This window comes from Peromyscus leucopus, unplaced genomic scaffold (genome assembly GCF_004664715.2).
Source record: "Peromyscus leucopus breed LL Stock unplaced genomic scaffold, UCI_PerLeu_2.1 scaffold_875, whole genome shotgun sequence".
In the NCBI taxonomy this organism is placed as follows: Eukaryota; Metazoa; Chordata; class Mammalia; order Rodentia; family Cricetidae; genus Peromyscus; species Peromyscus leucopus.
In genome coordinates this window covers 21,185-35,896 of record NW_023505811.1, presented here as the reverse complement: position 1 = coordinate 35,896, position 14,712 = coordinate 21,185, and the positions used below count along the sequence as shown (strand labels likewise).

The 14,712-nt window shown below is 48.1% G+C and overlaps 1 pseudogene; it reads right to left on the bottom strand.

Annotated features, from left to right (window-relative positions):
- Positions 1–9,169: 9,169 nt before the first annotated feature.
- Positions 9,170–14,234, bottom strand: LOC114680852 (annotated as a pseudogene).
- Between the last annotated feature and the right edge of the window lie 478 nt (positions 14,235–14,712).

Here is a 14,712-nt window from a genome sequence, read left to right as displayed (position 1 = left end):
CGCTGCTTCTTTCTTTGAGCTTCAACAGCCTTCTGTGAAATGGGAGCACACTGGATAAATGCTGGCTGCCAAGGATACAGGAAATCTCCGGCTGGCCAGCCTGTGGAAGGATTCACCTGTGCCACGATTCTATTGGAACGGATCATTTATTTATTTTATTTAATTCAGGGGGTGGATGGGTTTGCTGAAACAGCGTTTCTCGGTGTAACAGCTCTGCTGTTCTGGAACTCTCTTTGTGAGATCTGCCTGCCTCTGCCTCCTGAGTGCTGGGATTACAGGCGTGGGCCACCACAGCCTGGCTTGGAATGGATTTTTTTGTTTTTGTTTTTGTTTTTTCGAGACAGGGTTTTCTGTGTAGCTTTGCGCCTTTCCTGGAACTCACTTAGTAGCCCAGGCTGGCTCGAACTCACAGAGATCCGCCTGGCTCTGCCTCCCGAGTGCTGGGATTAAAGGCGTGCACCACCACCCGGCTAGGAATGGATTTTTTTTTAAAAAAGAGTCATCATTGATTGTTATTGTGTGTGGATGCCACAGTGCTCATGTGGTGGTCAGAGGACCATGTGGAGTTAGTTCTCTCCTACATTTAAATGAGATCCCAGGATGGAACTCAGGTTCCAGGCTTATATGGCAAGTGTCACTACCCCCTGAACCATTTGCCACCCTCCTCCACCCTGGGGGTGGAACCTAGGGCCTGAGGATGCAAGGCCTATGCTCTACTAGTGAGCCACACATCTAACCTTCTTTTTTCTTTTTTATTGCACAGACTGGGCCTTGAGCTCACTGCGTGTGTAGCCCAGGCTAGACTTAGACTCTTGGTTCTTGAGTCTGAAGACTTGGCTGGACACCTCCCACCCAGTGTTACGGTAGAACCAAAGACTAAGCGTGTTCAGCAACAGCTGTAGCACTCACTGGGTCATACCTCCAGTGCTTTATACGGTGTTTGTCTAATATAATGAAACTGGGCTCAAGTGGGGAAAGAAACCAAACGAAACCAAACAAACAAATAAGAAGGCTGGATATCTAGTGCACACCTCTAGTCCCAGCACCTGGAGGCAGTGGCAGGAGATCAGAAATTTAAGAGCAGCCTTGTCTACACACCAAGTTCAAGGCCAGCCTAGGACACAATAGACACCCATCTCAAACAAAACAAAGGAAGCCATCTTCCAAAAGTCTCCTTTATGTCTTTACTCAGTCACTAGCCCCTCTGAATAAAAAGATTTATTTTTATAAGTTTTAATTGTGCAAGTGTGTGTGTGTGTAGTACTTGTGCTCATGCAAGTGGGTACAGATGCCCAAGGGAGCGTGTGATCCCTTGGAGCAGGAGTTACAGGTGCTTGTCACAGGTTCTGGGAACTGAACAGGTTCTGGTCCTCTGCAAAAGCAGTGCACACACTTCACTACTGAGCCGTCTCTCCAGCCCGATTCCCCGACTTGCAGTATCTTCATTTGCTTGGTTCTGAAAGTTTTACTTTCTTTTTTCTTGCCTTTCCTTTTTATTATTTGAAACAGGGTCTTGAAATACAGCCCTGGCTGCCCTTGAACTCATGGAAAATCTCCTCCTCAGATTCATAAGTGCTAGGTTTTTAAGTGTGTGCCACCACTCCCAGCAAGGATTAGAACTCTAAATGAACGGACTCACTCAATGTATACTCTTCAGCTTTTGCTTTAGTTTAGCACTGTGATCCTCCTGACAGCGTTAGTTCAAGAACGTCCTCATTTTCCTTGCTACATGATACTCTTCAGATGGAGACACCGCCAAGTGTTTGTTCTGACATCAGTGAACACCCAGGTTATTTGGAGTTATCAGTTGCAGTCTTTTTTTTTTTTTTTTTTGGTTTTTCGAGACAGGGTTTCTCTGCGTAGCTTTGTGCCTTTCCTGAGCTCACTTGGTAGCCCAGGCTGGCCTTGAGCTCACAAAGATCCGTCTGATTCTGCCTCCCAAGTGCTGGGATTAAAGGCGTGCACCACCACCACCGCCGGCTATCAGTTGCAGTCTTGGTGGACATGTCTATTGCATGTTTTCCTAGCAGGAGAATTGCTGGGTCAAAGGAGACCTAGACAATCATGCTAGGCTGGCCTTGAACTTGGTGTGTAGACAAGGCTGGTCTTAAATTTCTGATCCTCCTGCCACTGCCTCCCAGGTGCTGGGATTAGAGGTGTGCACTAGATATCCAGCCTTCTTATTTGTTGTTTTGGTTTATTCCCCACTCAAGCCAGAGTTTCATTGTGTTAGACAAAAACTTCATCAACTGACTATATTTTTAGCCTGTATGTCTTTTTTTTTTTTTTTTCCACACAAGTTCTATGTAGCCCAGGTTGGCCTTGAACCTTTGATCTTCCTGCTTCAGTGTCTTGAATGCTGGGATTAATCACTGTGATCAGTATTAAAAGGCCCCCACCCTGTGTGCGTGCGTGCGTGCGTGGTGTGTGTGTGTGTGTGTGTGTGTGTGTGTGTGTGTGTGTGTTTAGGGAGTAGAATACGTCTGTGTGTGAGGGTATCCGTAGAGGCCAGAAGCACTGGATTCTCCTGAGTCACAGCTCTTTGTTAGCTGCCCGATGAGTGCTGAGAACTAAGCGTGGGTTTAGGAGTATGTTCTCTTAACTGCTGAGCAATTTCTCCAGCCCCCATCCCCAATTTATTTTTAAATGCAAGTGAAATTCATACAACATAAATTTAACATGCTTTTGGTTTGGGGTTTGGTGCTGATGGCCTGGGTATGTTCTGTTGTGAAATCTCTTTGAGGTGAATTTTGGTGTACTGTCCAGCATCTTTGATGTGTTGATAGATACTTACTTCGAAAAGAGGTGGGGCCTTCAAGATAGCTCAGTGGATAAAAGGCACTTCCCTGGGACCCCATGGCAGAAGGAGATAACTGATTGTCACAAGGTGTCCTCTACACTCTTCTGCATGACACATGCACACGCAAACAAATAAAATACAATAAAAAATTAACCAAAAAGAAGGAGGTAAATGTTCTGGCAGGGGTGAGTCAGCACCATTCTGACCCAGGTTGGAGTGTTGGCCATCCTCTTTCTCACTGTGACCTCAGACAAGTCATTTCCTCTCTCTGAGCTTCCTTATTCGTAAAGGATGATGGTATCAGTCTCAAAAAGCTCACATTCAAGGGCTGGAGAGATGACTCTGAGGTTAAGCAAGAAATGTTATGGCCTGGGTGGCTCACAAGCATCTTTATGTCCAGCTCCACATGACCTGAAGCCAGGTCTGGCTCTTGAGTGTGCTTACACTCAGTGCTGCAAGTGCACATACCCGTACACAGATACACAGAATTAAAAACATTTTAAAGGTCACATTTGACAAATGTTTCCTGAGTGCTGACTGTGTGCTAGATGGGGTGGGGAAGAGAGTAAAATGTGATTTCTGTCCTCCTGTTCCCACAGTCTGGGGAGGGGGACAGGTCCTGAATCCAATGGGACCTTATGAATTTGTGTGGAAGACTGGGAGGAGACAGATGTACTGGAGGAAGGATGACCAGGTGAGCAAAAATGCCACTCTTCTCAGGCTGGAGAAGTCAGGTAAGGCTTCCCCAGGGAGCTAACCTTTGCAATCTGGAGCATGAGAAGAGAACAAAAGATGGTCCCAAGTCAAAAGAAGACTTTGGACAAGGGCCAGATTAAAGGGGCAGTGCACACATGGAATCCTTGGACTGGTTAGGTGCACACAGGAAGATTACATGCCACAAGCTTGAAGCCAGCTGGGCTACATAGTGGACTCTGTATGAGGGGAGTTGGATTCATGGAGTGGGAAGGATAAGGATGGCTCCTTGGGCATATAGTGTTGGCAGTCACTGACGTCCCACACTTGGTTTAATGCTCTCCTTATTGTGCCTGTCCTGAAACTCGTGCTTTGAAAATGGGACAATGTACAAGGTGGTGGTGGCGCACGGCTTTAATCCTAGCACTCTGGAAGCAGAGGTAGGCTGATCTCTGTGAGTTAGAGGCCAGCCTGGCTACAGAGTGAGTTCCAGGAAAGGCGCAAAGTGACACAGAGAAACCCTGTCTCAAAATATATATTTATTCTTATGTGTAGGAGAACTTCTGTTTGTTTTTTTTTTTGTCTGCATGTATGTATGTGTATCACATATGTGCCTGTTGCCTTTGGAGGTCAAAAGAGGGCATTGAATCCCCTGGGATCATACATAGTTTCAGACAGTTGTGAAACTCTGTATGGGTACTAGGAACTGAACCCAGGTCTTCTGAAAGAGCAGTAAGTACTCTTAATCATTTGAGTCATGGCTCTAGCTTTACACACACACACACACACACACACACACACACACACACACACACACACACATTGAGATAAGGTCTCCTGAATCCCAGGCTGGTCTTGAACTTCCTATATATCTGAGGATGACCATGAACTCCTGATTCTTCTGCCCTCTGTCCCTGAGCCGTGGAATTACAGGTGTGCACCTTCATGCCTGGTTTCTGCAGTGTTGGATAGAGATGGAATTCAGGCCTAGAAAGAAGAACCTAAGGGAGCTCACTTGCCGTTTTCATTGGCATTTGACCTTGCACAGCCGTAAAATGAACTGCTTCCGTTTTCATTCTAACTCTCTAGTACTCGCTGTTATGAATCAGTGGTCCTCAGGACCCACAGCTTCAAAGCAATCCTCCTTCCTTAAGCTCTCAAATGCTATGATTACACATGTGAGCCCCCACATCCAGCTTTGTTTTGTCCTGCTGGAGTTAGGATCAAGAGTCTTGGCTGGGCGGTGGCGGCACACGCCTTTAATCCCAGCACTCGGGAGGGAGAGGCAGGTGGATCTCTGTGAGTTCGAGGCCAGCCTGGTCTACAGAGCGAGTCCAGGACAGCCAGGCTAAACAAAACGGCTTCTTGTCAACTAGGTTCTCTACCACTCAGCCACACACTTTGCCTGCATTTTGTTTGGAGTTGGCTTTTTTTTTATTATTATTAAGGATTTTTTTTTAAAATTCATTTACTGAGTTGGCTTTTGAGCAAAGCCTAAGTAAGACGATGCTCATAGAGATTTCCTTTCAGTGGTCCCTTTATTGAGGTCTGTGGTCTGTGGCTGCTCAAAGAACCATCAGGAATAGAAGCCTCTTGGATCTTCACGGTTCTGTCAAGGAGTTTTTGTTTTCAACCTAGAAGAAGCAAGAGAATATGAGACTTAGGGTGTATGTACGGTTGGGTCTGCCCTTCTTGCTATGGAATCTTGGATATGGACAGACTAGGGGTCCCAAGTGAAGGAGTGGACACAAAGCTGACTGCGGTTGGGTGTGGTGGGGAAACATTTGTAATCCCAGCACTTGGGAGGCTGAGGCCAAATGATTTTGAAAGTTCAAGGTTTAACATTGGACCAGCTGTGGTAGCCCAGGCCTTTACCACCTTTAATCCCAGCATTTAGGGGGCAGAGGCAAGTGGGATCTCTATGAGTTTGAGGGTACATGGTGAAACCCTGTCTAAAAAAACAAAACAAAACAAAAAACAAATCCAGGTTTCATAACAAGTCCCTATTAAACAAACCAAGCCAATCGCAAACCTGCCTGCAGGCAAGGGCGGATGAGAACATAGCTTAATGAAAAGGAGTGGCAAGATAAGTAGAGACTGGAGGGTCAGCAGTTCGACATCATCCCTCCGGCTTGTCTTGTCTTAAAAAACCCAAAGCGACGACCAGGGGATGGCTCAGTCAGCTAAGTGCTTGCCTTGCAAATGTGAGGACCCAGGTTTGACCCCCAGAACCCACATAAAGGTGCTGGCCAAAAGTGGCAGCTTCCAGTCCCAGCACTGGGCATCTGGAGACAAGAGGACCCTCGGGCTAACTAGCCAGTAAGCCTAGCCTGTTCGGTGAGCTTCAGGCCAGTGAGAGACTTGGTCTCAAAGGAAGTAGATGGTTTTCCTGAGGATGACACAGGAAATGGTCCTTTAATACCACAGCTATCAGAACACACGCTCACACATACACAGACATGCATTAAAAAGAAGAGAAAAAAAGAAGTAGCAGTTGGATGTGATACATGAGGAAACCTTGCAGTCTCAGCACTTGAGGTGGAGGCCAGCGAGGGCTAGACCTCAAGACTTTGTTTCCCAAACAAACAAACAAAAACAGATACAGGTAATGGGGATTGCCCTGGGGTGGTCAGTTAGTGCTTTAAGTCAGAGTCTAGAATGAGACTTTCGGCTGGCTATGTCTAGATTGCTTCAATGTGAGAATCTTTAGGAGTCTTGGCAGGTAACCCACAAAACAAACCAAAACCAAAACCACAAGAATCTTCAGGAGTCGAGGCTATCAAGAACCCTTCAGTTGAGGTGAGCAGAGGAAAGCAGAGCAGGGTAGAGACTGGACTGAGGATGTGCAGGCAAGCGTTTCGGGGGAAGGCCACAGTTCAGGTTTGTTGTGGGAGCAGAAGGCTTCTGGATAGGAGGCTGGAGTGAGCTCTAGGCTAGGTGGCCTGGGATAAGGTGGTGTAGGCAGAAGGTTTTGACTTGGGCTTCGGTAAAGCTCGCTAGTAAGGACCTAAGACAAATTGCTCTTCTGATAGTAGCTTTATTTGAGTATCACCAGACCACAAACAATCCTGACAGGGCCCAGAGAGAGAGACTTCAGTTCCAAAACACCTCAGGAGTCCCTGGCTCTGATATACTTCAGGGGTGAGTGTGGGCTTGGGAGCTAAGAGTGGGTATTCACACCATGGTCTGCTGCCAACAATCAGGAAAGCAGTCAAGCACTAGATAAGATTTTGTTAGCCGGGCGGTGGTGGCACAGGCAGAGCCATGTGGATCTCTCTGAGTTTGAGGCCAGCCTGGTCTACAGAGCAGGTTCCAGGATAGTCAGGGCTACACAGAGAAACCCGCCTCAAAAAACAAAACTTTATTTTATTTTTGGAGGCAGGGTTCACTCTGTGTAGCCCTGTCTGTCCTGGAACTTGCTCTGTAGACCAGGCTGGTCTTGAACTCAGAGGTCTACCTGCCTCTGTCTCTGCCTCCGAATGTGGGATCAAAGGCTTGTGCCACCATGCCTGGCTTAAATAAGAAGGTAAAGTGGGAGGTGGAGAGATGGCCAGCAGTTAAGAGCCCATACTGCCTCTGCAGATGACCCAGGTTCTGTTCCCAGCACCCATGTCAAGTGACCCACAAAGGCTGTGAACTCCACTACAGGGATCGGATTTCCACTTCTCCTCTCCTTGGGCATTGGCCTGCATGTAATGCATATACATATATGCCGACACATACAAATAAAATAAATCTTTTTTAAAAAAAGGGTAAACTTTATAATTCAAGATTGCTTTAGTGTTATATAGCAATTTCCTATGAATCAAAATAGTCCCTAAAGGAAAGAATGAGGGCCCCTCATCCAGGTTGGTTAGATGGAAACTTAAACAACTGCCGGGGGGGGGTGGGGCAAGATGGGGGATGGGATTGACCAAGGCAGCTGCCAACAACTGCCCAGAGGGGATTCTCCACTAGTGAGCTGCCTGCAGGTCATGTAGAGAGAGCTTCAGGGTTGCAGCTTTCATGACTCATCACCTGTGTTGAGGTGGCTGTTCCCATGATACGGCTGTTTTTAAGTCATCCTCGATCCTGTAAGGAACCCCTCCTTTACATTCCTGTAAGTTACCTCAGTGAAAACAACTAAGTTGGACTTTGTAGAGAATTGTTACTTTGGAAGGCTCCCTATTTGTGGTGTGTACCCCCGGGAAGCCTGTCATAACTCCTGGACACGAGTGTCAGCATCAGAAAGGCTACAATGGCCTGCTATACAATTTCAGAGAGACTTTCGGTGGGTGTGGCCTGATCTGGGGGGAGAGAGCTGGGCAGCTGGAGGCCTGTAATCTAATGGTTTGAGTAATGAAGATAGACTGAGGTTATAAGTCAGAGGGGTGCCGCAGAGATGTTAGGAGTCAGGCAAAAGAAAAGATGGCTGAGGCAGGGCCAGAGCTGAAGTCGTGTCGTCAGAATAGATAGGACAGACAGACGATGCCATGGGTGGTGACTGAAGGCAGGGCTGGCTCCTGGCTCATGGCTCGTGCTTCGAAGGCGCAGGGGTGACAGGCTAAGCTCAGCACATGGGCAGGCAGACTCACCTCTGTGAAGTGAGGCCAGGTGCTCAGCAGGGTGAAGAGCGCTTCCCGGGGCAGTCAGTGCGCACCAGTTGGCGGTGTCCCAGCAGCTTGTAGTCCGCCTGCAAGTGGCCTGCGCGAATGGCGCAGCTCGGGAGCACGTCGCGCACCGTGTTCAGTGCTGCGTCGCTGGGCAGCGACCCAGTGTAGTTGCCCACGAAGGCCACGCCGAAACCGCGGGAGTTGTGGCCGCGCGTATGCGCTCCACCCAGTGCCAGCCACGCCCTCATACACATAGCCGTCGAGCCTACCACGAAACTGTGGAGGGATGGGACATAAAGTGCAGAAGGGCGGTTATGCCCTTAGCTGGCCACACCCCAACCTTGCCACGCCCCGTATTCTGTCCCTGTGCCATATGACACCAAGTGCGGTACCCAGCATCTGTTTCATCCAATTTAGTGTCAATTCAGTACCCCAGAAACCTTTGTTGCAGAATGGTGCAGAATGCCTTAATTCAGAGAAAGAAGCAGGCAGAACTTCAAGAGTTCGAAGCAGGCAGAACTTCAAGAGTTCGAAGCCAGCTTTTTCCAGGCCAAGTTATGAGACCTTGTCGAAGAAGAAGAAGAAGAAGAAGAAGAAGAAGAAGAAAAGAAGAAGAAGAAGAAGAAGAAGAAGAAGAGAAGAGAAGAAGAAGAAGAAGAAGAAGAAGAAAAGGAGAAGGAGGAGAAGAGGAGGAGGAGGAGGAGAGGAGGAAGAGAGAAGAAAGAAGAAGAGAAGAAGAAAGAAGAAAAAGAAGAAGAAAAGAAGAAAAGAGGCAGCTAGGTGGTAGTGGCGCACACCTTTAATCCCAGCACTTGAGGCAAGGAAGGTGGATCTCTGAGTTTGAGGCCAGCCTGGTCTACAGAGTGAGTTCCAGGACAGCCAGGGCCACACAGAGAAATTATGTCTCAAAAAAAAACAAACAAAAGCCTTACCTTTTCTGAATCCATCCTAAGGACTGGACAAGTGCCTTTTCACTCTTCTCCGTCCCCATCCTTTGCCGATTTATAGCCCACCTCAATCCAGGACCTTGCTCCTGATCCTGACTACCTCCTGGTTCTTGACCACGCCCACTACAAAACTCCTACTTCTACTTGCCAGTCTCCGCCCACTTGTTTTACTCCCTGCCTTCCAGACTCTCCCACAGTGGCCTAGGCCAGGTCCACCTGTAGCCGATGTCATCCCAGTGGCGTACGTCTGGTGGAAGTGCTGCATGAGCGCATGTTGGCGGCGCAGCTCTGGAAGGTGGTGCAGGGTGGCGCTGGCACGTACGTGTGATGCACATATAAGAATCCCAGCGGCAGCCTGAGTGGTGTTGGGTTGCCTCGATAAGGTGCGGCTCCCCAGCGGCAGCGAGGGAGAATGGCTGGGCATCCTTAAGGGCAAGGAGACTCTGATCATCAAGCGTTTCCTTCTGGAAGACTGAATCTCTATTAAAATGAACTTGTAGGCATCCCTCTGGCCTCCAGGATTTGGCAAGAGTCTAGTTTTAGGCCAGGGATTTGGCTCTGAGGGCACACACACGAGACAGACAGACAGGCAGACAGGCAGGTAGGTAGGTAGGTAATACATAGGTAGATAAACAGACAGATAGATAGATAGCATTTGGATCCACAATGTGTCCTACCACTTCCAGGAGAAAGCCCAAAAGTGTGAGCATAATGGTGCATCCCTTTTAATCCCAGCATTTGAGAGATTAAAGAAGGGGGCTTGCAAGTTCAAGACAGCCTGGTTATGTAGACCTTGTCTCAATAAACAGGTAAAAAAAAAAAATCCGACCCCATGGGTTGACTTTCAATTGTGTGCTACCGTGTGTGTGTGTGTGTGTGTGTGTGTGTGTGTGTGTGTGTGTGTGTGTGTTGGAGCTCAGGGTATCCTGAAGCCCAGGCTGCCCTTGATATCTCTTGATCCTCTGGCCTCTACCTCTTAAGAGCTGGGATTACGAGCGTTCACCACTGTGTACAGTGTACTGTGGTGTTGGGGATTGGAGGCAGCGTCGTATGCATGCACTCTACCAACTGAGTATACTCCCCAACCCCCTTTTCTAAAAAATCAAATCAAATGAACTCCTATTTATTCTTCAGGGACCGACTCTTGCATTTCTTTGACCATGTAGCTGCCCCTATCTACAGACTCTGCTGTGCCCCCTGGATTTCCTGGGCCTTGGGTTCCACTGACCGCAGCAGGCTGAGACCATCTATTTTCTGAGGGCCAGGGGATTTCCTTACCCAGGAAAGTCTCAGTGAACTCCTTGGTAGCTAAGGTGGCGACCTGAGCCAGCGCTTCTTGGCTCATGTTCTGCAAATGAGATTGTCCTGGCTCCAGCTCTGTGCAGGACAAGGCCTTCCACACCTGCTGGCCAGGGCAGCAGCTGAAGTTAGAGCAGCCCCATTCTGCCTTCGAAGTTACTTCGGAACCTTGGCTCTCCAGCCACCCAGCTCCATAGTACTCTCTCAGCAGGTGGCTGAGGGGTGGCCGGGGCCTAGAGACCTGACTCAAGTGGTCCCCAAGGAGAGCTCCATCCAAGGCACCATTGAGGAAAGCCATGGTGAGCCTGGATGCCTTGGGATCCAACAGTGTAAAGACCCTGGGGGCAGAAAGCTGGTTCCAGCAACCCTCAGTTCCCAGGCCTGGAGGACTCCGAGTCTGGGAACCATGGAGGAATGCCAGACCCAAGTCTCCAGCCAAGATGACTGCCAGGAGTCTGTCACAGTGGTGGGAGTCTTGGCTTTGTCATTTGGTAAAGTGGCTCAGCATCTGTAGAAGAGGCCATTTGTGGAGGCCTCCGTGAGTTGTGACCAGATGGCTCCAATGTTTGTAAAGGTGTCTCCAGCATCACAAGGGGTGGCCAGGCAGTCTGAAGGCAAGCTGGTAACACTGTGCCCTTGCAAGCCAGCCTCTAGCCCAATCAGCAGAGGCTTCACGGCTACAGTGGAGCCATCCGGTGCCAGCACACTCCGTATTCCTGCCCATCCTTTACACTATGTTGAGCCATTTCGGAAATCAGGGCTTGAAGCTCTGGGCTCAGTGAGTGTTGTGGCTCTGTAGCGTTGTGGCTCAGTGCCTTCCGCAGCAAGTGCTGGTGAAGAGAATTGTGGGGGCTGGAGTTATTGGCTGAGAGAATCCACGCAGAGGCAGTGCGATTGCCTCAGTCATCAGCACCTTTTGCTCAAGCTCAGCCAGGGCCTGGATGATGGAGTCCATGACCAGGGGTAAGGAGGATGCTGCAGGAGGAGAGAATGCGTCAGCCCAGCAACCCAGCTCCACTTGTTCCTGAACCTCCCCCTGTTCATGTCACATTTCCTAATGTTCCTACCTCTCCATCCGACACCACTGTGATCAGCACTGTGTTGTGTAGAGGAGGAAACTGAGGCACCCAGACTATTGCCTGTTGGTTAAGGAGGTTGGACTGTCTATGAACACTGGGGAGCCATGGCAAGATTATGAGCAGGGAAAGAGGCTTGGCCAGGTTGGCATTTGGTGGTTTAAACTGGAATGTCCCCCATAGGAGCATATATTTGAATGCTTGGTCATTAGGGAGTGGTGCTGCTTGAGAGGATTAGGAAGGTGTGGCCTTGTTGGGTATGAGGAAGTGGCCCTCTTGGAGAAGGTCACTGGGGCTTTGGGGGTTCAGAAGCCCAAGCCAGGCCCAGTGGCTCTCTCTCTTCTTCCCGCTGCCTGTGTGATCCTGGTGTAGAACTCTCAGCTCCTCCAGCATAGTGTCTGCCTGTGCCACCATGCTTCCTACCATTCTAATTATGGACTAAACTTCTGAAACTGTAAACCAGCCCCAATTAAATGCTTTCCTTCATAAAAGTTGCTGTGGTCTGCCGGGCGTGGTGGCGCACGCCTTTAATCCCAGCACTCGGAGGCAGAGGCAGGCGGATCTCTGTGAGTTCGAGGCCAGCCTGGGCTACCAAGTGAGTTCCAGGAAAGGCGCAAAGCTACACAGAGAAACCTTGTCTCGAAAAACCAAAAAAAAAAAAAAAAAAAAAAAAAAAAAAAAAAAAAAAGTTGCTGTGGTCATGGTGTACTTTCATAACGATAGACTGAGACATCACTCTAAGATTGTTATATGGAAGGATTTTCAAGGTGCTAGATAATGAGGGGCAGACAGTAGAGAGGTAAGAGAGGAAGATGGCTGGTGGTGTAGTGTTGGCAATGAACAAAAGCATGGAGAATTTCTACATATGTAGGGGTAAAGACAGATCATTTAAAAATTACTCTTGGGCTGGAGAGATGGCTCAGAGGTTAGAGCACTGACTGCTCTTCTAGAGACCCTGGGTTCAATTCCTAGAACTACATGGCAACACACCTGTCTGTAACTCCTGTTCCAGGGTTATGACACCCACACAGACATACATGCATCCAAAACACCAATGCACATACATAAAATAAAGATAAATTATTAAAAAGTTACTATTATTTTAGGTTTATTTTTTTATTTTTAAGAGTGTGTGTGTATGTGTGTGTGTGTGTGTGTGTGTGTGTGTAGGTGCATATGAAGGCTAGAGGTTTTGATATACTGGAGCTGGAGTTACTGGTGGTTGTGAAAAATCTACTGTGGGTGCTGGGAATAGAACATGGGTCTTCTGCAAGAATGGTGCACTGTCTTAACCACTGAGCCATCTCTTCAGCTCAGACAGACAGTTTTTGGTGACATATTAGAACTGGGCAGTTTTAGAAGGGAAAGTATGTTGAAGGATACCCAAGGATTATGTAGCAATTTTCTCTAATCTGAGGCTCTTTACTAAGGCTCAGGAAGTAAACCAACTTGGAAGTCTCAGGAGACTCCTAAAACCCAGAAAAGTTAAGAGGTTCCTCTCCCATTGTTATATAAGCAATAGCAACTGTAAGGAAGAAGAGACACTCCCACCAGCCAAGCTGCCTGGAAGTTCAGCAGGGAGCTACAGGAATGCAGCTTTTGTGAGTCATCATTCGGTTTTTGGTGATGTAGCTGCATTTGAATCACCCATGTTCCTATAAGCAATCTCAGTAAGCTCACTGGTTTACTGAGCTAGATTTAAATGGAATAATTTCTTTGGTCCACCATACGTACCGTATATGGAGCATATGTTCATTATGGCTTCAGAAGTAGTCACACGACACCCAGGAAGCTGAGCATGACGGCTCATGCCTGTAATCCCAGCACTAAAAAATGCTGAGCAGGACGACCACCACAAGTTCAAGACTAGCTTGAACTACACAGTTCTAACCCATCCTGCCTACAAAATGAGACCTTGTCTCAAGCAAACAGACACACAGACTGGTGGGCAGACAAACAGCCCATGCGGAAGAAGAGAATAGATTTTTTTTTCCCTCTTCAAAGAAATGGAATTTAGATGTTAGGTTACCAGGTCCAGAGAGGAGTTAGGGGTTGTTGAATAATTGCCAATGTTTATTTAAACATTTACTATGTGCCAGCGGTCACTCCAAGTGACATATATAACTTATTTAATCCTCACAGGATATTATAAAGAGCGTCTCGTTAGCTTCCTGCTACAGATGAAGCATCTGAAATGGAGAGGAACTGTTAGCTGCTCCAGGCTACACAGATAGAAAGTGCAGGAAGTATAATTTGAATCCGGAAAGGCAGGTTGTTTAGTTTGTCACAGGGGCTTGCTATATAGTGTAGGCTGACCTCTCACACTTTATATATCTCAGGCTAGCCTCGAACTCATGATCCTCCTGCCTTAGCCCCCTATGTTCTGGGGATACAGACAAGTGTTTCCACACCTAGAGCGTCCAGACCATTTTAATCCCTATACCCTAGTGTCTGGAATCTGTGCTCTTCCTTGGGCAATTAATTCTGTAATTTTGTTTTTTTCTTAAAATATCCTGTTTTCTGCTTCTCAATCAAACCCAGCTCTCTCTCCTCCCATCCTCGTTGGGTGAGTCCCTTTTCTAGGAAGCTACCCTTAATTTTTGCTCCCAGGCCCCAGGTTTTCTCTCTGGCACCCCTTCCTTGACTCTATGGGGCTGGGAATATGTGCGGTGTCCTAAAGGCAGTTTGCGAGAGCTGGATCCTTGCCCCACTAGGGTTCAACAAGGCAAACACCCCTCCCCCAGGCCTCTGCCCTTGGACTCACCTGTCCCGGGCTCTGGCCACAGCAGCAATCAAGCAGGATCCAGAGGACACCCCTGGCCTTCATCATTGTGGGGCTCCAGTTCCAGGGCAGAGGCCAACAGAGAACGTCAGAGGTGCTGGGAGGAGAGCTTCGTGAGAACTGACCTGACTTATCAAAGTGCAGCAGGAGAACACCTCACCCCAGCTGAGTTAAGGCGGGAAGCAGTGAGTGTGGGAGCAGAGTGTCTGGGTCAACGTTATTTGGGTCTCAAAGTCTCCCATGTCCTGTCCTGTCCCGCCCAGAGTCACATGATAGGTCAGTAAGACAGATCCAGGCCAAGAGAAGCCTGTAGACTGGGAAGTTCAAACTCCAGAAATTTTTGTGCCCCCTTTAAAAAATATGATTAATTTTTTTCCAGTACTGGAGATTAAACCTAGGGCCTTATGCATGCTAAGCAAGCACTGTACCTTTGAACTATATCCCCTGCTCCCCTTTCACTTTTTATCTTACTTTATTTAAAAGCTTTAGTGGGTTCAAGGCCAGCCTGGTCTACAATAGTGAG